The following is a 19184-nucleotide window of genomic DNA, read 5'->3' on the forward strand; positions in this document are numbered from 1 at the left end:
ACCTTATACAAAAATCAACTCAAGATGGATCAAAGACTTAAACATGAGACCTGAAACCATAAAAATTCTAGAAGATAACATTGGCAAAAGCTCTTCTAGACATTGACTTAGAGTTCATGACCAAGAACCCAAAAGCAAATGCAACAAAAACAAAGATAAATAGATGGCACCTAATTAGACTAAAAAGCTTCTACATGGCAAAATAAATAATCAGAGGAGTAATCAGACAACCCACAGAGTGGGAGAAAATATTCACAAACAATGCGTCTGACAAAGGACTAATATCCAGAATCTACAGGGAACTCAAACAAATCAAGAAGAATAAAAACAAATAATTCCATCAAAAAGTGGGTAAAGGACATGAATAGACAGTTCTCAAAAGAATATGTACAAATGGCCAACAAACATGAAACAATTCTCAATATCACTAATTATCATGGAATTGCAAATCAAAACCACAATTAGATACCACCTTAAGAATGACCATAATTTAAAAATAAAAAAAAAAAAACAACAAAAAACAGATGTTGGCATGGATGTCGTGAAAAGGTAACACTTTTACACTTCTGGTAGGAATGTAAGCTAGTACAATCACTATGGAAAACAATATGGAGATTCCTTAAAGAACTAAAAGTAGAACTACCAGCAATCCCACTACTGGGTATCTATCCAGAGAAAAAGTCATCATATGAAAAACATGCATGTTTATAGGAGCACAATTTGCAATTGCAAAAATATGGAACCAGCCCAAGTGCCCATCAACTAATGAGTGGATAAAGGAAATGTGGTATATATATATATATATATATATATATATATATATATATATGAATACTACTCAGCCATTAAAAGGAACAAAATAACAGCATTTGCGGCAACCTCAATGGAGTTGGAGATCATTATTCTAAGTGAGATAACTCAGGAATGGAAAACGAAATACCATATGTTCTCACTTATAAGTGGGAACTAAGCTATAAGGATGCAGAGGCATAAGAATAATATAATGGACTCTGGTGACCTAGGGGGAAGGTTGGGAGGGGGGTGAGGGATAAAAGACTACACATTGGGTACAGTGTACACTGCTCGGATGACGAGTGCCCAGAAATCTCAGAAATTACTACTGAAGAACTTATCCATGTGACCACAATCCTCCTGTTTTCCCAAAACTATTGAAATAGATTTTTTTAAAAAAGACAAATATCAATAAGAGGACTCACAATTTAAAAAGCAGCAATTTACTTCAAGTAAACATGGAAAGGGCTAAGTACCATTCTAAGTTTATTGACATTGTATTGTTTAATGATAACAATGACGTCAAACTTTGTGTACTGTTTTAGTCACCATTTAAAGATAGAGAAACTTAGACAGAGGAAATTTAAGTATTTTGTCCAAAGACACACATATGGTAAGTGTCAAAAACACAATTTGAATCCAGTCAGTCTGGCATCAATGTTCCTTACTTTTCACCATTACTCCAAACTCCTTTTATTGGGATTAGTAGGAAATGGTGCTTTTCTTAGGAGAAATGAAGGGGTTAAAAGCTCTATCTTTCCTGGGATCTGATCTCCTCGCTAAACTTGCCCCCTTATATTTCAAGGTAAAATTGACTGATTCCTGTTTATGTGAGGCTCAGGGACAGGGAGGAAGAAAGTATATGGTTCTCATTAGGCTGTAGAAAGGGGGAACTTTTCTTCGGCTTTGCTATTTTGTGCTGCTTGTAGTCAAGGTGGTAACATCTAGAAGGCTAGGGTCAGGGTATGCAGGCAAAACCAAGCCTCTTAAGATTCACATATGGCCCGTTGTTGACACCAGGGAAATAATTTTGGTTTCAAAACCCGAACTAAGAGAAGTACGTGCATTTGGCTGGAGTGTTCTCTGTAAGTTTTAACCTCAGGAAACCGGGACAAGTAAAAGCTAGTGAGGATTTAGGGGCATGAGGACCCCACGGAATCTTCATCAGAGAAAGATTAATATAGTCTGTCTTTTTTTTTTTCTTTTCCCATATTTGTGCTAGTCTGGGCCATCTCTATCATCAGGTTATTGTAGTAGTTCCCATTTTTTGGTCAGATAATTTCACCTGCTACCTACTGATGATTAAAAGCATTCAAAAGTATTTCTCTTGGTTGCACCCCCGGCCCCTTTCTGTTTTGTTTCTCATTTTTCCCTTTTGAATGCCCTGTATCCCACCCAGGTCCTGCATTTCCGGCTTCAGTTTCTTTGCCCAAAACTGTTTCCTATGCCTAAAATGCCTCTCAGTCGCACTTCCACATATTCAAATTTTTCAAGTCCAAATGCAAACTTGTCTTCTCCAAGATTTTTCTGATTCCTTAGCCTGTTGTAGTCTCTCACTCTTCAGAAAGCCGAGAGAAATGATCTGTTTTTCTCTTATGGTAGATATGAATTATTTAGTAAATGAGTTGTGTTTTATCTACACCATAAGACTATACACTTCTTTTTATTTATTTATTTATTTATTTTTGAAACAGAGTCTTGCTCTGTTGCCTAGGCTGGAGTGCAGTGGTGCGATCCCGGCTCACTGCAGCCTCTGCCTTCTGGGTTCCAGTGATTCCCCTGCCTCAGCCTCCCGAATAGCTGGGATTACAGGCGTGCACCACCACTCCTGGCTAATTTTTGTGTTTTTAGTAGAAATGGAGTTTCACCATGTTGGCCAGGCTGGTCTCAAACTCCTGACCTCAGGTGATCCACCTGCCTTGGCCTCTCAAAGTGCTGGGATTACAGGCATGAGCCACCATGCCTGGCCAGACTATACACTTCTTTTTTTTTTTTTTTTTTTTTGAGAGGGAGTCTGGCTCTGTCACCCAGGATGGAGTACAGTGGCGCGATCTCGGCTCACTGCAAGCTCCGCCTCCCGGGTTCACGCCATTCTCCTGCCTCAGCCTCCTGAGTAGCGGGGACTACAGGCGCCCGCCACCATGCCCGGCTAATTTTTTTTTTGTATTTTTAGAGACAGGGTTTCACCGCGGTCTCGATCTCCTGACCTTGTGATCCGCCCGCCTCGGTCTCCCAAAGTGCTGGGATTACAGGCGTGAGCCACCGTGCCCGGCCCAGACTATACACTTCTTAAAGGCAGACACCACTAGGCATTTATATTCCCACAGCTCATAGCCTTTGCTCATTTATCCAGTCATTTATTTATTTAACAGTAACAAACAAAAGATAGGCATTGCTTACATCATGAAGCCAATATGGAATAGGGTAAGTACACACAGCAAGCCTTCAAATATCTGTTGAATGAGTGTTGATCATAGTTGAGGTATTTACTGGTTGTATTAGACTATGCAGGCTGCTATAACAAGATACCTTAGACAGTAATTTATAAACAATAGAAATTTATTGCTCATAGTTTTGGAGACTGAGAAGTCTAAGATGAAGATGCCAGCAAATGTGGTGTCTCGTGAGGGTCTGTTTCTCACAGATGTCACCTCTGTGCCCTCACATAGTTGAAGAGACAGAGGGGAAAAGCAGCCTCCCTCAATATCCTTTTATAATGGCACTAATCCCTAATAGGTTAGGGATTAGACTCTGCTCTCATGACCTAATCACCTCCAAAAGGCCTGTAGTAGTTTCTCCTTAGGCTGTAGAAAGGGGAACATTATCGTTAATACCACCACAATGGGGAGTAAGCTTCAACATATGAATTTTGGAGAAACACCAACTTTCAGATCACAGGACTGTTCTTTATTGTAATAAATAAGCCTTTAAGTATAAAGAAATAATAGGTTTATATTTAAGAGTACCTCAAGGTGTATACAAAGGTCTATAGGATTCCTTTAATATTTAAAATCCACAAGAAAGTTTATAAGAGACACCGTAAATTCAATGTGAGTTGATAATAATAGACACCTTAAAACATTTTAAATATTGTTTTAATTTTTAAGCCTATTATTTAAAAGCCTGTGAATGGGGGAATAATTATGCATTCTGGGCAGAATTTACATGGTATGGAATCAGGGTCTCAAGATTAAATCAGCCATACTCAGCATAGAAAATGCTCCTAATTCATTTTACTATTACAGTAAAATGGTCTATGGGCCCAGATGGTTTATTCTTGCCATTAAAACATTAATTCTAATGGTGTGAAAGGCAAATCAATTTCTCTCAGAGAAATTAGTGGAACTCTAGTTTGATATGTGCAAATTATAAAGTCAACAATAACACATAAGCAGCTAACGCAGGAGAATAGTATTTTTAGGAAAACTCCTGCCTTTAAGCTCAAGCAATTGTGATCACTTTGAGAATTGTTCTTGGTTATCTGGGATAATCCTCACTCCCCTGTCAAAATTGACTATAAAAAGCATCATATTTTATGTGAAGTTTGCTAATTTTAGGATCACTAGACAACAATGTCTCCTGTCTCCTCGAACTCGGGGACCTTGATAAACCTAGTCAGGAATCCTAGGATCGTTCAACTCTCATGTAGCCAGGGAGGTGGCAGGACTGTCTCCAAAGTCCTGCTGTCATTGGCCTTCAATGCATCTCACCTCTGATCCCTCCTTTGTGTGTGCCTAGCACTTTGTGTTTATGTCTTTAAGTGTACTTACAATATTGTATTCTAATTATTAGATTGCCAATCTCTGTCACTGAATGTGATGTATCTTGAGGGCAAGGACTGAGTCGTTACGTCTCAAGCAACTAGAATGAATCTTTAAATAAATATTTGATGACTGACTTAAATTGCATATGTTAGGCAGAGATGTCTTAAGAATAGAAATGGTGTCAGAAAATCAAGAAGAACACTTATTTAACCTTTACTTTCCCCCACTGATTAGCTGGCGACTAAAATCACTTAATTAGAAATTCAGTTCTTTTTATTTTCTAAAAAAATCCAAGTACTCCTGGTGTGGCTAACATATAAAAACCTATAGGTGATTTTTGGATAAGTTCAGTGGTTCTCAAACATCAGGGTGCGTCAGAATCACCTGGAGGTATTGTTAAAACACAGATTGCTGGGCTTCACCCCCAGAGTTTCTGATTTAGTAGGTCTAGGATAGGGCCTAAGAATGTGCATTTCTAACACATTCTCAGGTGACATTGATGGTGATGGCCCCGGGGAACACATTTTAAGAACCGCTGGCTTACTGTAAAGGAACTGTCAGATCATTACCAGAGGGTAGATTTTGATGGCTATAGACAGTGCGGGAGAGTATGAAAGGAGGAAGAAAGAAGGAAAAATGGAGAATAAAAATAGCTCCAAGACAAGTTACACTTTACAAATTTTTTGACGGCCTGAAATAGTAGAAATCTTTGAAGTGTAATGTGTAGTTGTGGAATTGGCACAGTGCACTCACCTTGGGAATAGAAAATACGACTTTCTAAATACAATATTCTTTACACCTTAAAAGGGGTATTTCAATAAATGCGATAAATGCTTATTTAAGAATTTATAAATATAGCATGCTTTTTCCAAGTCATTTGGCCTTTAAAATGTGTGATTGCTTTTTTTGTCCAACAATAAGAGACTATTTTGTGCTATTTTCCCCATGAATACTGCTGTTATTACTTAATATTTATTAAATAGCCACCATAGTGGCTTTATTCTTACAGAAGAGGTTTTTCTTCTTTACATTTCTGTGCTAAATAGGATTTTCCTGCTGCCTGTCAAATTGAAACCATATTAAACAACACAGAATAACTTGAAGCAGACTGGGGTACAGGAATCAATGCCCACTTTTCTGAATTTATTAAAGCCAACAACAACAAACTAAACATTTCCTTCTTTTAGCTTGATCCTAATGTATCTATTAGGAATGCAGTTGCAAATACATCCAATCAATTAAACAGGTCACACACTGATGAGCCTTCAGATTTATTGTTTAGAAGTGAAATGTAGGAACATATCATGTCAAAGGAAATAGGATCCATAGTTTAAGGGAAGATAAATCAGACTTTGAAGGTAATAATCTTCAGAAAAGTCATTTTAAAGAGACACTGTACATGTTGGATTTGATCGCTTGAGGAGAATGAGAATTATAATAGTGCTGAAGGGTGAAGCTGAGAATTTAAAGACCAGGGAAAATTTAATAAAAAAGAGTCATGCTTTATGACATGGATTAGGAAACTGCAAGGATAGAATTCACAGTCCTAATTTCTGTTATTTGGAAAAAAGAAAAAAATCTATTTTGTGATAAGACATCACAATTCTAGCAGTCTCAAAATAATTATTTCTAGTTCAAAACTATATAATGAATCACAACACAAAATAAATATGCCTTCAGACATATCGAGGCTGGGTTTTTTTCTTTCTCTTTCTCCTCTGATTCCTCTCCGCCAAATGTGTGAATGCATAAATAATGGAAGAAAAGACTAAGAGAATTACCACACAGAACAATTTGAAGAAAGCATCAATTATGGTTCTATTATGGGTTGAACTGTGTCCCACAAAAAGATTGTTGAACTCCTAATCCCCCATACCTCAGATTGTGACCTTATTTGAAAATAGGTTTGTTGCAGAAGTAACTAGTTAAGATGAGGTCATGCTGGGATAGGTGGCCCTTAGAAGTATGACTGGTGTGCTTATAAGAAGAGGAGAAGAGACACAGACGCCTAAGAAGAGTGCTATGGCCCGGCGCGGTGGCTCAAGCCTGTAATCCTAGCACTTTGGGAGGCTGAGACGGGCGGATCACGAGGTCAGGAGATTGAGACCATCCGGCTAACACGGTGAAACCCCGTTTCTACTAAAAAATACGAAAAAACTAGCCGGGCGAGGTGGCGGGCGCCTGTAGTCCCAACTACTCAGGAGGCTGAGGCAGGAGAATGGCGGGAACCCGGGAGGCGGAGCTTGCAGTGAGCTGAGATCCGGCCACTGCACTCCAGCCTGGGCGACAGAGCGAGACTCCGTCTCAAAAAAAAAAAAAAAAAAAAAAAAAGAGTGCTATGTAACAACAGAGGCGGAAATTTGAGTGGTGCACCTACAAGCCAAGGAATGCCAAGGATTGCCAGCCATCACCAGAAGCTAGGAGAGAGGCACGGAACAGATCTTCCCTCAGAGCGAACCATTCCTGCTGACACCATTTCAGACTTCTAGCCTCCGGAACTGTGAGAGAGTATGTTTTTGTTGTGTTAAGCCACCCAGTTTGTGGTGCTATGTTACAGCAGCCCTAGGAAACTGATGCAGTTTCTTTCTCAAAACTTCATATGTTTTAAGATTTGTTCATATAAAGGGCTAAGCTTTCCTTCTACGTTAACTCATATTTCACCACTTAAGTCAGTCAAAACCTTTAGTGAAACTAAAAATTATGAATAAATGAGATGAGTTTTTATTAGGATGATTCTCAGGAATGTACATGTACTAGTGGAATAACAGTCAACACACATCTTAGGGCACACTATCCCAACAGAAATGAGAAAAGAGATAAAGTGGGAATAAAAATGCCTGAAAATATTCGATATTTTATTTTTAATAGTAAAAAACATTTTTGTTCTCACTAATGTTATTATAAATGTTACATATAGATTATATTTTAGTGAGAGCTATGCTACTGGATGTAGTTAATCACTTTTAAATTCTTGGTTTAATAGTTTATGATGCAATGATTTAACGGTCTGGTTCTAAATTTAGTATATCTTGATACCTGGTTTGAATGGTTATTATAGTCAAAAAACCTACTGCACTGTTGGCTGCATTTATTAAATGCTGATGTTCAATTCTTTGTTCCAACCACCAATTTTGTAAAGGTTTTGGTTAAATTACGTTGATACATTTCTTTTTATTTTAAATAATTTAGAAGTAAATTGCAAACATTATAGTACTTTCTCTTTTCACATTCAGCTTGTATCTACTAATAATAAAGACATTCTTTTATATAACTACTATATTAATATGGCACCTAAGAAAAAAGACAGTAATTCTCTAATGTTACCTAAAATATAGTCCATATGAAAAATATGACAATTGTCCCAAGAATATCTTTTATAGCTTTTTTTGAACCAATGGGCAATGTAGATTCACATATTACATTTTTGTTTTTGTTTTATTAGCCTCTCAGGAAAGAATATCTGTCATTCATTCCTTTTATTTTTCATGACATTGACTACTTTTTAGTCTAAGATTGCTTTCCTGTAGAATATCCTGGATTCTGGGTTTGTCTTATTGTTTCCTCCAGGTATTAACTTTTTACAAGTCACATGTATTTCTTATGAACTAAGAGTAAGGCCTCTAGAAGCTTGATTAAATTAAGGTTAAATGTTTCAGCAGGAATATTTTAAAGGCAATATCATTTATTTCAATTTGCACTATATTGATAGGCACACCAGATCTGGCTGCCCCTATACTAGTGACAGTACACTTGATCGTTTGCTTAAGGTGGTGACCTCCAGACTTCTCCACTATAAATGCACTTCCCCCCAGGCATAGTTCCACAGGGCCAATATTCTTTCCACAACAACTTTTCACTAAACTGCTTTAGCATTCATTAATAATCATTGCCTTGATCAATGATTACTTTAGAGGTTACAAAATAGTGGTTTTCTAAATTTCTCATTTATTTTACGTTTAATTTATTAACTGGTATTCTGGAAATAAGTGATCTCCTTTTATCTACCTTTCTCCATGTCTGGGGCAGGGAAAGTGCAAGATGAGACTAAAACATCTTGTTTCAGAGATCACAAGGTGGTGCTTGAAGACAAATAGAGACACGTCACCTCACAAGGGTACAGGATCCTCACAAGGGTACAGGATCCAGCTTGAAGAAGCTCCCACTCAAATTGTTTCAAATGTGGCCAGGGGGGCCTCAGGCTTCTTGAGTGTCATTACTTACTTCTAGGACTATCAACAGCCAGAACTAGGAAAAACGCTTTTTTAAAATTATGAGTTCATCTTGATACTGTCATCTTTTTATTTTCAATTGTGGTAAAAATACACATAATAAAATGTACCATCCCAATCATTTTTAAACATACATTTTCATAATGTTGTGAAACAGAAACAGATCTCTAGTACTTTCATCTTGCAAAACTGAACGTCTATACCCATAAAACTCCGCCTTCCTCCTCCCCCCTGTCCCTGGAAACCACCATTTTACCCTCAGTTTCCAAGATTTTGACTATGTTAGATATCTCAAATAAGTAGAATTTTACAGTGTTTGCCCTTTTGTGACTGGCTTATTTCACTCAGCATAATGTCCTCAAGGTTTATCCATGTTGCAGCATATGACAATATTTTTTTCTTTTTTAAGGATGAATAATATTCCATTGTATGTATATACCAAGTTTTGTTTATTCATTAACAGACTTTTGGATTGCTTCTGCCTCTTGGCTATTTGTGAATAATGCTGCAATGAACTTCGCTGTGCAAATATCTCTTCAAAATCCTGCTTTCAATTCCTTTGGACACACCGGGAAGGAGGATTGCTGGATCATATGGTAATTCTATTTTTAATTTTTTAAGGAAGATTTGTACTGTTTTTCATAGTGGCTTTCAGTTCATTTTTTTTTTAAGTTGCAGAGCTTTTTTGTAATTTATTCATTACTTCTATCTCATTTTTAAAATCTTTTAAAATTTTTTTACCATTTTTAAATCAAAATGTTTGTTTTCATGTTGAAATAGTACTTGAAACTTTAGAAAATATACAACAGATATAAATTTCAGATCATTGTTACCCTCCAACACAGTGACATGGGAGCCAGTGGCATTACCCAATCACCAAATATATACATTTAACACGATATTATGATTCATGGAGTGCTTTCTACCATTCGTCCTTCTCAATATTTTATTTCAAGTAAACAACATATCATTTATTTGCTGAATATAAAGTTGGTCTACTTGCATGTACTTGTTATAATTGGGTTCTATTATGGGTTTTTTTGCTTTTATTATTATTTTTAATTGACACATAACAATTTTACATATTTATGGGGTACAGTGTGATATCTCAATACATATATACAATGTATAATAATCAAATCAGAGTCATTAGTATATCCATCCCGTCGAACATTTATCATTTGTGTTGGGAACATTAAAAATCCTTTCTTATAATTATTTGAAAATATATCAAAAATTGTTGTTCATTCTAGTCAGTCGCCCTCTAGTGCTATAGAACACTAGAACTGATCCCTCCTCTTTAGCTGTACTTTAGTACCTGTTAACTGGCCTTTAGCTATCTCCACCTATCCCCTACCCTTCTCCACTTCTAGTAACCACTATTCTACTCTCTTCGTCTATGAGATCAATTTTTCTAACTTCCATGTATGAGTGAGAACATGTGGTATTTGTCTTTCTGTGTTTGGCTTATTTCACTTCACATAACGTCCTCCAAATTCATCCATGGTGCCACAAATGACAGAATTTCCTCCTTTAAAAAATTATATTTCTTCTCATTACTCTGAAAATATCGGTGCCTAACCACATGTATACATACACACACACTTATTTACATTATCCTGAAATATATCTAAATTAGTTTCAAAATTACAATCAATATTAAAAATAAAAACAAACCTACTGAGTTTTCTTTGCAGCTATTTTTGTCTTTTTACTATATTTAATTAAGGATGCACAGGCAGAGTATTGTGTTAAAAATTATTTTGAATAATTATTTTCTCTGTATGATTATTTTTCATATATATTTATGCTCATATGTTTCCATTTGTGTTGACAAATTTCTATTTTATAATTTTTTTTTTTTTTTTTTTGAGACGGAGTCTCGCTGTGCTCCCAGGCTGGAGTGAGTGGCGTGATCTCGGCTCACTGCAAGCTCCGCCTCCCGGGTTCACGCCATTCTCCCGCCTCAGCCTCCCAAGTAGCTGAGACTACAGGCGCCCGCCACCACGCCCGGCTAGTTTTTTGTATTTTTAGTAGAGACGGGGTTTCACCATGTTAGCCAGGATAGTCTCGATCTCCTGACCTCGTGATCCACCTGCCTCGGCCTCCCAAAGTGCTGGGATTACAGGCTTGAGCCACTGCGCCCGGCCTGTTTTATAATTTTTAATTTAATTTAATTTAATTTAATTAATTTATTTGTTTTTGAGATGAAGTCTCATTCTGTCACCCAAGCTGGAGTGCAGTGGCGCAATCTTGGCTCACTGCAACCTCCGCCTCCCGGGTTCAAGTGATTCTCCTGCCTCAGCCTCCCAAGTAGCTGGGACTATAGGTGCCCACCACCACTCCCAGCTAATTTTTGTAGTTTTAGTAGAGATGGGGTTTCACCATCTTGGCCAGAATGGTCTCCATCTCTTGATCCACCTGCCTTGGTCTCCCAAAGTGCTGGGATTACAGGCATGATCCACCATGCCTGGACCAACTTAATTTTATTTTTGAAATAAAATTACAGCATATGCATACTTCAAAATTAACAAGAGGTCAGGCATGTTGGCTCATGCCTGTAATCCCAGCACTTTTGGAGGCCAAGGCTGGCAGATAACTTGAGGCCAGGAGTTCAAGACCAGCCTGGCCAATATGGTAAAACCACCTCTCTATGAAAAATACAAAAAATGAACTGGGCATCACGGTGGCATGCACCTGTAGTCCCAGCTACTCGGGAGGCTGAGGGCTGAGAATCACTTGAACCTGGGAGGTGGAGGTTGCAGTGAGCCGAGATCATGCTACTACACTCCAGCCTGGGCGACAGAGTGAGACCTTGTCTCAAAAAATAAATTAATCAAGTTAGTACGATATAAAAAGATACACTCAGAATACTCAGAGAAGGCGTGCTCCCTCCACCTATCCTCCATTTTCATTAGTTTATGATGTTTCTAGTTAGCTCTTCCATCCTTCCATACATTTTTGGCAAAACAAATCAAATCATCCTCAGTCTTTAAAAATGTTTCATGTACCTCACTTTGTCACTGTATCATAGTTCATTGGACCAGTGCCTTATGAGTGAATATCTAAGCTGTTTCAAATTTTTGTTATTACAAATAATGCTGCAATGAATAACCTAGGGCATATGTTTCATTCCTTTGGAGTTGTATCTATGAGGTAGATTCCTAGAAGTTGAATAGTTGGATCAAAAACTAAAACCACAGAATTTTTGTAGATATTGCCAAATGCCTCTCCATGGGAGTTTAAACATTTGCACACTTACCAGCAATTTAAGAGACTATTTCTTTACACTAAGCTAACAAACTTTATCGTCAGTGTATATGAAAAATGCTACCTCAGTATGGTTTTAATTTTAATATCTTAGGTGTGAGAGTGAGTGTTTTCTCACATACAAAAACTCTTTGTTTTTTTTTTCTGTGAATTGTTTATGTCTTTTGTATTTTTTCTATTGCGTTTTCAATTTTTTAAAGGTGCAGATAGAAATCTTTTACTTGTTTTTATAGGTGGCACACATAGTTTCTGCAATAAAATCACATAATGTTAGAAATATTTTCAAACACTCCTTTTAAAGATTATCTTTCCATAATGTGAGTTTCTTTTGAAAATGGGATGTCTTCTTTATTATTGTTACAATATCACTTTTCCTTTGAAGGTAGATGGGTTGTTTATTCATTTTTAAACAACGTTCTAAGTAACACATTACTGAGAGCCTTTTGTCATCAGAGTAAAGGTCAGCACACTTGAAACACTTACCTTTTAGTAAAAGAAAAATGCCTAATGCATCTTTAAGTTCTAAAACTTCTTTAAGTACTTCGTCTCAAGGTAATCAAAGAACCTCTGCATAATACAAAATAGTTTCTGTGTCACTCACCATATATGTATTGAAGATATGTCACCATGTATTGGTCTGTTTTTTTTTAAGTGCATAAATGACATCCTGTAAATTATAAGTGAAATCTTTTTCTTCTTGCATCCCCAAGGATCATGTTATGTGCTCCACTTTGGAGATCACTATTAAGTAGAATAGCCAGTGCCTATTCTGTCTAAGGCAAAGAACCACAGTAATGTCCCTGACACTAGACTAGATGGTTTTGTCTCTTCTAAACCTCAAAACTTTTTCATGTTCTACTTAGTAAGTCTCTAGATCTTGAGAGTTACAACTTTAGATTTTAATCAGGTCTAAAATATAATTTCCAGTTAATCTTGCCAGAGGTCTCATACACTGTTTTAAGCCATCAACCTAAAGTGAATACAAATTTTTATTTTTTAATCTACATTCCTTCTCTGTTTTTCCTGGTTAAGAATCCCATTTTGGTTTTTACGAATGATCCCTCCCACTACCTGGTGAAACTGTCAATCAAGGGATCCTCCTTTACTTGCAATCAAGTAGGCACAGGAGCCGGACTTGGCCAATGAGAGCACTTCGTCACCATAGAAAAAGCGATCAAGTCAAGATTGGCTATGTGACACAAATCAGACCAATGAAAGTTATTTGTAGGTATGGATTTTGATAGAAAGTAGGTCTCTAGTCTTCTAAGATAGTGAGTACTAAACAGTATGTGAATCATGAACTGCAAGGGGACATCTTTACCATATTGTGAAGACAGCTTATCTCAAAATGAATCTAATGGACAGCTAATTAGAGATTAAAAAGAGAGAAATTGAATCTTGATTTTGTTGCTGGAGCATCTGGGATCCAGCCACACCTGAAGGAAGACTATCCTTATAAATTCTATTTATTTTACTTACTATTATTTTTAATTGACAAATCATAATTATATACATTTATCAGGTACAGTGTGATGTTTTGATATATGTATACAATGTGGAATAATTAAATCAGGTGACTATATCCATCTTGCATACTTATCATTTTTTATGGTGAGACATTTGAAATGTATTCTTATTTTGAAATATATAATATGCTATTATTGACTATAGTTGCCCTGCTGTACAATAAATCTCAGAACTTATTCCTCCTGTCTATCTGAAACTTTGTACCCTTTTATCAACAAGTATAAGCGAGATCAGGTGGTGTTTGTCTTTCTGTGTATGGCTTATTTCACTTAGCATAATGTCTTCCAGATTCACCTATGTTGTAGCAAATGACAAGATTTTATCTCCTTTTAAGGCTGAAGAGTATTCCATTGTGTATATATACTATTTTTTAAAATCTGTTTATCTGTTAATGGACACTTAGGTTGATTCTATATCTTGGCTATTGTGAATAATGCTGCAATGAACATGAGTGTAAAGATATTCCTTTAACATACTAATTTTACTCCTTTGGATATACACCCAAAAGTGGGATTACTGGATCATATGGTAATTCTATTTTGAGTTTTTTTGAGGAACCCATATAATGTTTTCCATAATGCCTGTACTAATTTACATTCCCATCAACAATGTACAAGAGTTCACTTTTCTCCACTTCCTTACCAAAGGTTATCTTTCATCTCTTTGTTAAAAGCCATCCTAACAGGTGTGAAGGGACATTTCACTGTGGTTTTAATTTGCATTTTGATTATTGATGCTGAGCATTTATCACTAATCTATTGCCATTTATGTGCATTCTTTCAGGAAATGTCTGTTCAGGTCCTCTGCCCATTTTTTTAAAAATATAATTATTTATTTTCTTGCTATTGAGTTATTTGAGTTCCTTATATAATTTGGATGTTAATCCCTTATCAGATGTATAGTTTGCAAATATTTTGTGTGTCAAGAATACACAATGGGGAAACAATAGTTTCGTTAATAAATAGTGTTGGGAAAACTGGATATCAAGATATAGAAGAATAAAGTTGGAACCTAGTCTTGCACTGTATACCACAATCAACTCAAAATGGGTTAAAGCTTAAATATAAGACCTAAAACTATAAAACTACTAGAAGAAAACATTAGGAAAAAGCTATGCACCATTGGTTTGGATAATGATTTTTTGGCTATGACCCTGAAAGTGGAATCAGTGAAAGCAAAAATAGACTAATGGGATGACTTCAAACTCATAAATTTGAGTTATATAAACCAGTAATTTCCCTTTTTAGTTTCCGTAGGATTAAACTTGTCGTTTGCAGACAATTATCACTTGGGAGTGGCTGTCTAGCTGGAAACTGTATTTTCTAACTACTTTCATATCTAAGTAGGGCCTTGGGACCAGTTATTGCAAATGGAAGGAATACAACAGGTAGACCTTCTCTGCTTGTTCTCTTTTACCTTTTATCAGCTGAATACAGATGACTCTGGGGATCTAGGGAATGCTGGAGCTACAAAGAGAAAGGTACTGGAGTGCCGAAATAATTGTACTGAAGGTTGATGCTTGCACTGGATTATTTTATGAGCAGAAATAAATGTGTGAAGTTATTGAAATTTTGGAGTTTGCTAAAGCAGCTAGTATGACCCTAACTAGTATACCAGATATTGTCTTATATTAGCTTGTCTTATATTATTTATTTGATTGTCTTGTCTCACTCTTAGATTGAAATTACCCTAAGGGTAAATATTAGGCCTTATTCATCTTTATATCTCCTGTGACAGAGGTACTCAATAAGCATACGTTGAATTAAGTGAGATTTCAGAGTGCTAAAAATATTTAGTTCAAAATAACTCAAATATGACTTGTGCAAGTTAATTATGATTACATTTTTAAAAATAACAACTTTATGGAAATATGTTTCACTTACCATATATTTCACACATTTAAAGTATATAGTTTTTAGTGTATGCACACAGAATGTACAACCATCACCAAATCAATTTCAGAACACTTTCAATACTCCCTAAAGAAATCCCTTACATATTAGCAGTTACTCTGCATTTTCCTGTAACCTTGCTCTCCTTTTATCCTAGACAACTACTATTCTACTTTATGTTTTATGGATTTTCCTATTCTATTCATTTCATATAAATTTAATCATACAATATATGACCTTTTGTGACTGACTTCTTTCAATTAACACAGTGTTTTGAAGGCTCATCCATGTTCTAGCACGTATCAGTACTTCATTCCTTTTTATTACAAAATAATATTCTTTTGTATGAATATGCCACTTTTTGTTGATCCATTTACACATTGATGAACGTTTGGGTTCTTTCTACTTTTTGACTATTATAAATAATACTGTTATAAACATTTGCGTACATGTTTTCATGTGGATGAATTATTTTAATTATTTAAAAAGTTTTATTTTATTTTATTTTTTTGGTAGAGATGGAGTCTTACTATGTTGCCCAGGCTAATCTCTAACTCCTGGTCTCAAGTGACACTCCTGCCTTGGCCTCCCAAAGTGCTGGAATTACAGGCATGAGCCACCGTGCCTGGCCAGGATGTATATTTTTATTTCTTTTGAGTATATACCTAGAAGGGGAATTTCTGAGTCATGTGGTAACTATATGTTTTAGCTTAGAGGAATTGCTAAACTATTTTCCAAAGCCTCTGTGCCAGTTTACATTCCAATCAGCATTGTAGGATGATTCTAATTTCTCTACATTCTCACCAACATTTGTTATTGTCTGTCATTTTTTTATTACAGCCATTCTAGTTGATGTGATGTAGTCTCTTATTGTAATTTTGATTTACACTTCTCTGATGACTAATGATGTTGAACATCTTTTCATGTGTTTACTGATCATTTGTGTATCTTATTTAGAGAAATGTCTATTCAGCTCCTTTCCCATTTTAAAACTGCCATAGTTGGCTTTATGTTATTGAGTTGCAAGTTTTTATATTCTGGATACAATTACCTTATCAGGTATTGATTTGTGAATATTTTCTCCCATTTTTGAGGAGCTGTCCTCTCACTTATTTGATGCAGAAAAGTTTTTAAGAAATGTTTGATGAAGTTCAATTTGTCTATTTTTCTCCTTTGATGCTTGTGCTTTTGGTGTCATAAGAAATTATTGCCTTATCCAAGGTCATAAATATTCATAGGTATGTTTTCTTCTAAGAATTTCATGGATTTAGCTCTCACACTAATGTCTTTGATCCACTTTGAGTTAATTCCTTATAAAGTATGAAATAGGGGTCCAGCTTAATACTTTGGCATGTGGATATCCAGTTGTTCAGCATCATTTGTTGAAAATACTATTCTTTTTCCATTAAGTTGTGTTGGCGCTTTTGTTGAAAATCAATTAGTCTTAAATATTGGGGTTTATATCTGGACTTCTAATTTTATTCCATTGATTTATATGTCTATCCTTATGCCAATACCACACAGTCTTGATTACTATAACCTTGTAGTATGCTTTGAAATCAGGACATTTGAGTTCTCCAAGATTATTTTTGGTCTTCTGTGTCCTTTTCCATTCCATATAAATTTTAAAATAACTTTATCAATTTCTGCAAAGAAAGCAGCTGAAATTTTGATAGAGATTGTATTGAATCTGCAGATTAATTTGGGGAGTATTAGTTTCTTAACAATCTTAACTTTTCTAATCCATAAGCGGGGGATGTCTTTTTATTAATTTAGTTCTTCTTTTATGTCTTTCAATGATGTTTTGTCATTTGGGGTGTCAAAGTTTTGTATCTTTATTGTGTGATTTATTCCTAATTATTTTGTTTTTGATTATGTTAGAATTGTTTTCTTTATTTCATTTTTGAATTGTTTATTGCTACTTTGTAGGAATACAATTTTTTCTGTATAATGATCTTGTATCTTGCAACCTTCCTGAACTTGCTTATTAGTTCTAATAGTTTTTAAGTGTTTTAAAATAATTTTTTATAGAGAGGATTATATTATCTGCAAATAGAGTATAATTATCTTTTTCAGAATATAATTATAAGAATATAGCAGACTGCAAGAAGACTTTTAAAGGGAGTTTTCTGCTGGTTTAAGAATACCATTTGTGTAAGTCTAAGCTAAAAAAGCATGCTTTTAAAATGCTGCCAGTTTTAAGGCCAAGGAAGAAAGCAGGAAAGATTCTGCTTTCTCAATAATTTTATTTATGTACAATACTTTCTTTGGCGATCCATGAGAGAAAATTCTAATTGCTGAGTTGGAGTTAATTAGATATGAAGATAGAATTGTTGTATAGTGTAAATAGACTATTACCATATACTTCTTATCTGATTAGAATAAAGATCTGGAAAGATGTTGTTGTATAAGATTTTGATTATTCATCCTTTCTCAGCAAACATTTCCTATAATAGGAGAAAGGAAACATTGTGGGTAGATTACAGGAACCCACACCCCGAAACCTCTCTAGCTTTTAAATCACAAGCAACTGTTCTGATGAAGCATCTACATTACTCTCCAAGTAAATGATAGAAACATATTTCTATCATTTATTTTATCTCCAAATAAATGATAGAAGCATCTACTTTACTCTCCAAATAAATGATAGAAACATATTTGTCAGAGTTACTCTATAGCATACACATCATATGTGTCTGTAAATGCTATAAAAACTCATCTATAGGAGCCAATTCCCCACTTAACACTAAGGATTACAGGATAACATAGCAGCAGGGAAGAACATAAATTTGGATTCAAACAGATGCAGGAAAAACAACAATAACAATGAGTTTGAATCCTGGCTCTACTACCTAGTTAGCTTTATGAGTCTCATTTCTTTATTTATGAAATTGAGATACTAATATAATAGTCTTAAAGGATAACATGAAATAGACTTAATCTCTAAATAGAGATTTGTGGTTGGTAATAGCCCACCTTTTACATATCTCCAAGTCTAAGAAAGCAACCAATAAAAGTTAGATCCCTTTACTCACCAAGGGCAAAATAATTCTCAGGATAACCCTACAGTCCACTGACAGGTCTAAATCACAGTAATCTCTTGTATATGTTGTAGATATAAATATTTTGGAGCCATTGCATATGCAGTTTCCCAAATTTATAGTGAACCTTGAATAATTTGGTGTCATACAGTTGCTTTAGTAGAAGTAATTCACAAACCATAGTTCGTGCACAGGTATTAATCTTCTCAACATAACCTTCCTTTGAAGAACCACTCTTGCCTCAATGCATTATAATTCTGCTAAGTTTATGTGCTTTCATTTACGTTGGTCTTCCACAGGGATGTGGGGTGAGGACAGCCCAGACCTGGCCAAAAATTGTTTCTCATAACTCTGGCCAGAATGATTAGCTCAGCAATAGCCATGTGATGCAATGCAGCCTCATCAGAACTTACCCTGGAACTTTATAAGAGCTATTAAGAAATACACTATCATTTTATCTAGGATTGGGACCTCTAAAAATAACATGGGTTTGAGGCAACTATCTTGTTGCCACATAGGGAAAACCCTCTGGGAAAGAAGGCAAGTAGAAATAAGCAGAGCTGTAGCCAAGAGTTTGAAAAAGAAGCAGTTTTAATGCTATCATTTCAACTGGATTTCACTGTGCATAAAAACATGCCCCCTGGCTTCTCCTCCTTCCCCACCTCCCTC

This window comes from Theropithecus gelada, chromosome X (assembly GCF_003255815.1).
Source record: "Theropithecus gelada isolate Dixy chromosome X, Tgel_1.0, whole genome shotgun sequence".
Lineage (NCBI taxonomy): Eukaryota > Metazoa > Chordata > Mammalia > Primates > Cercopithecidae > Theropithecus > Theropithecus gelada.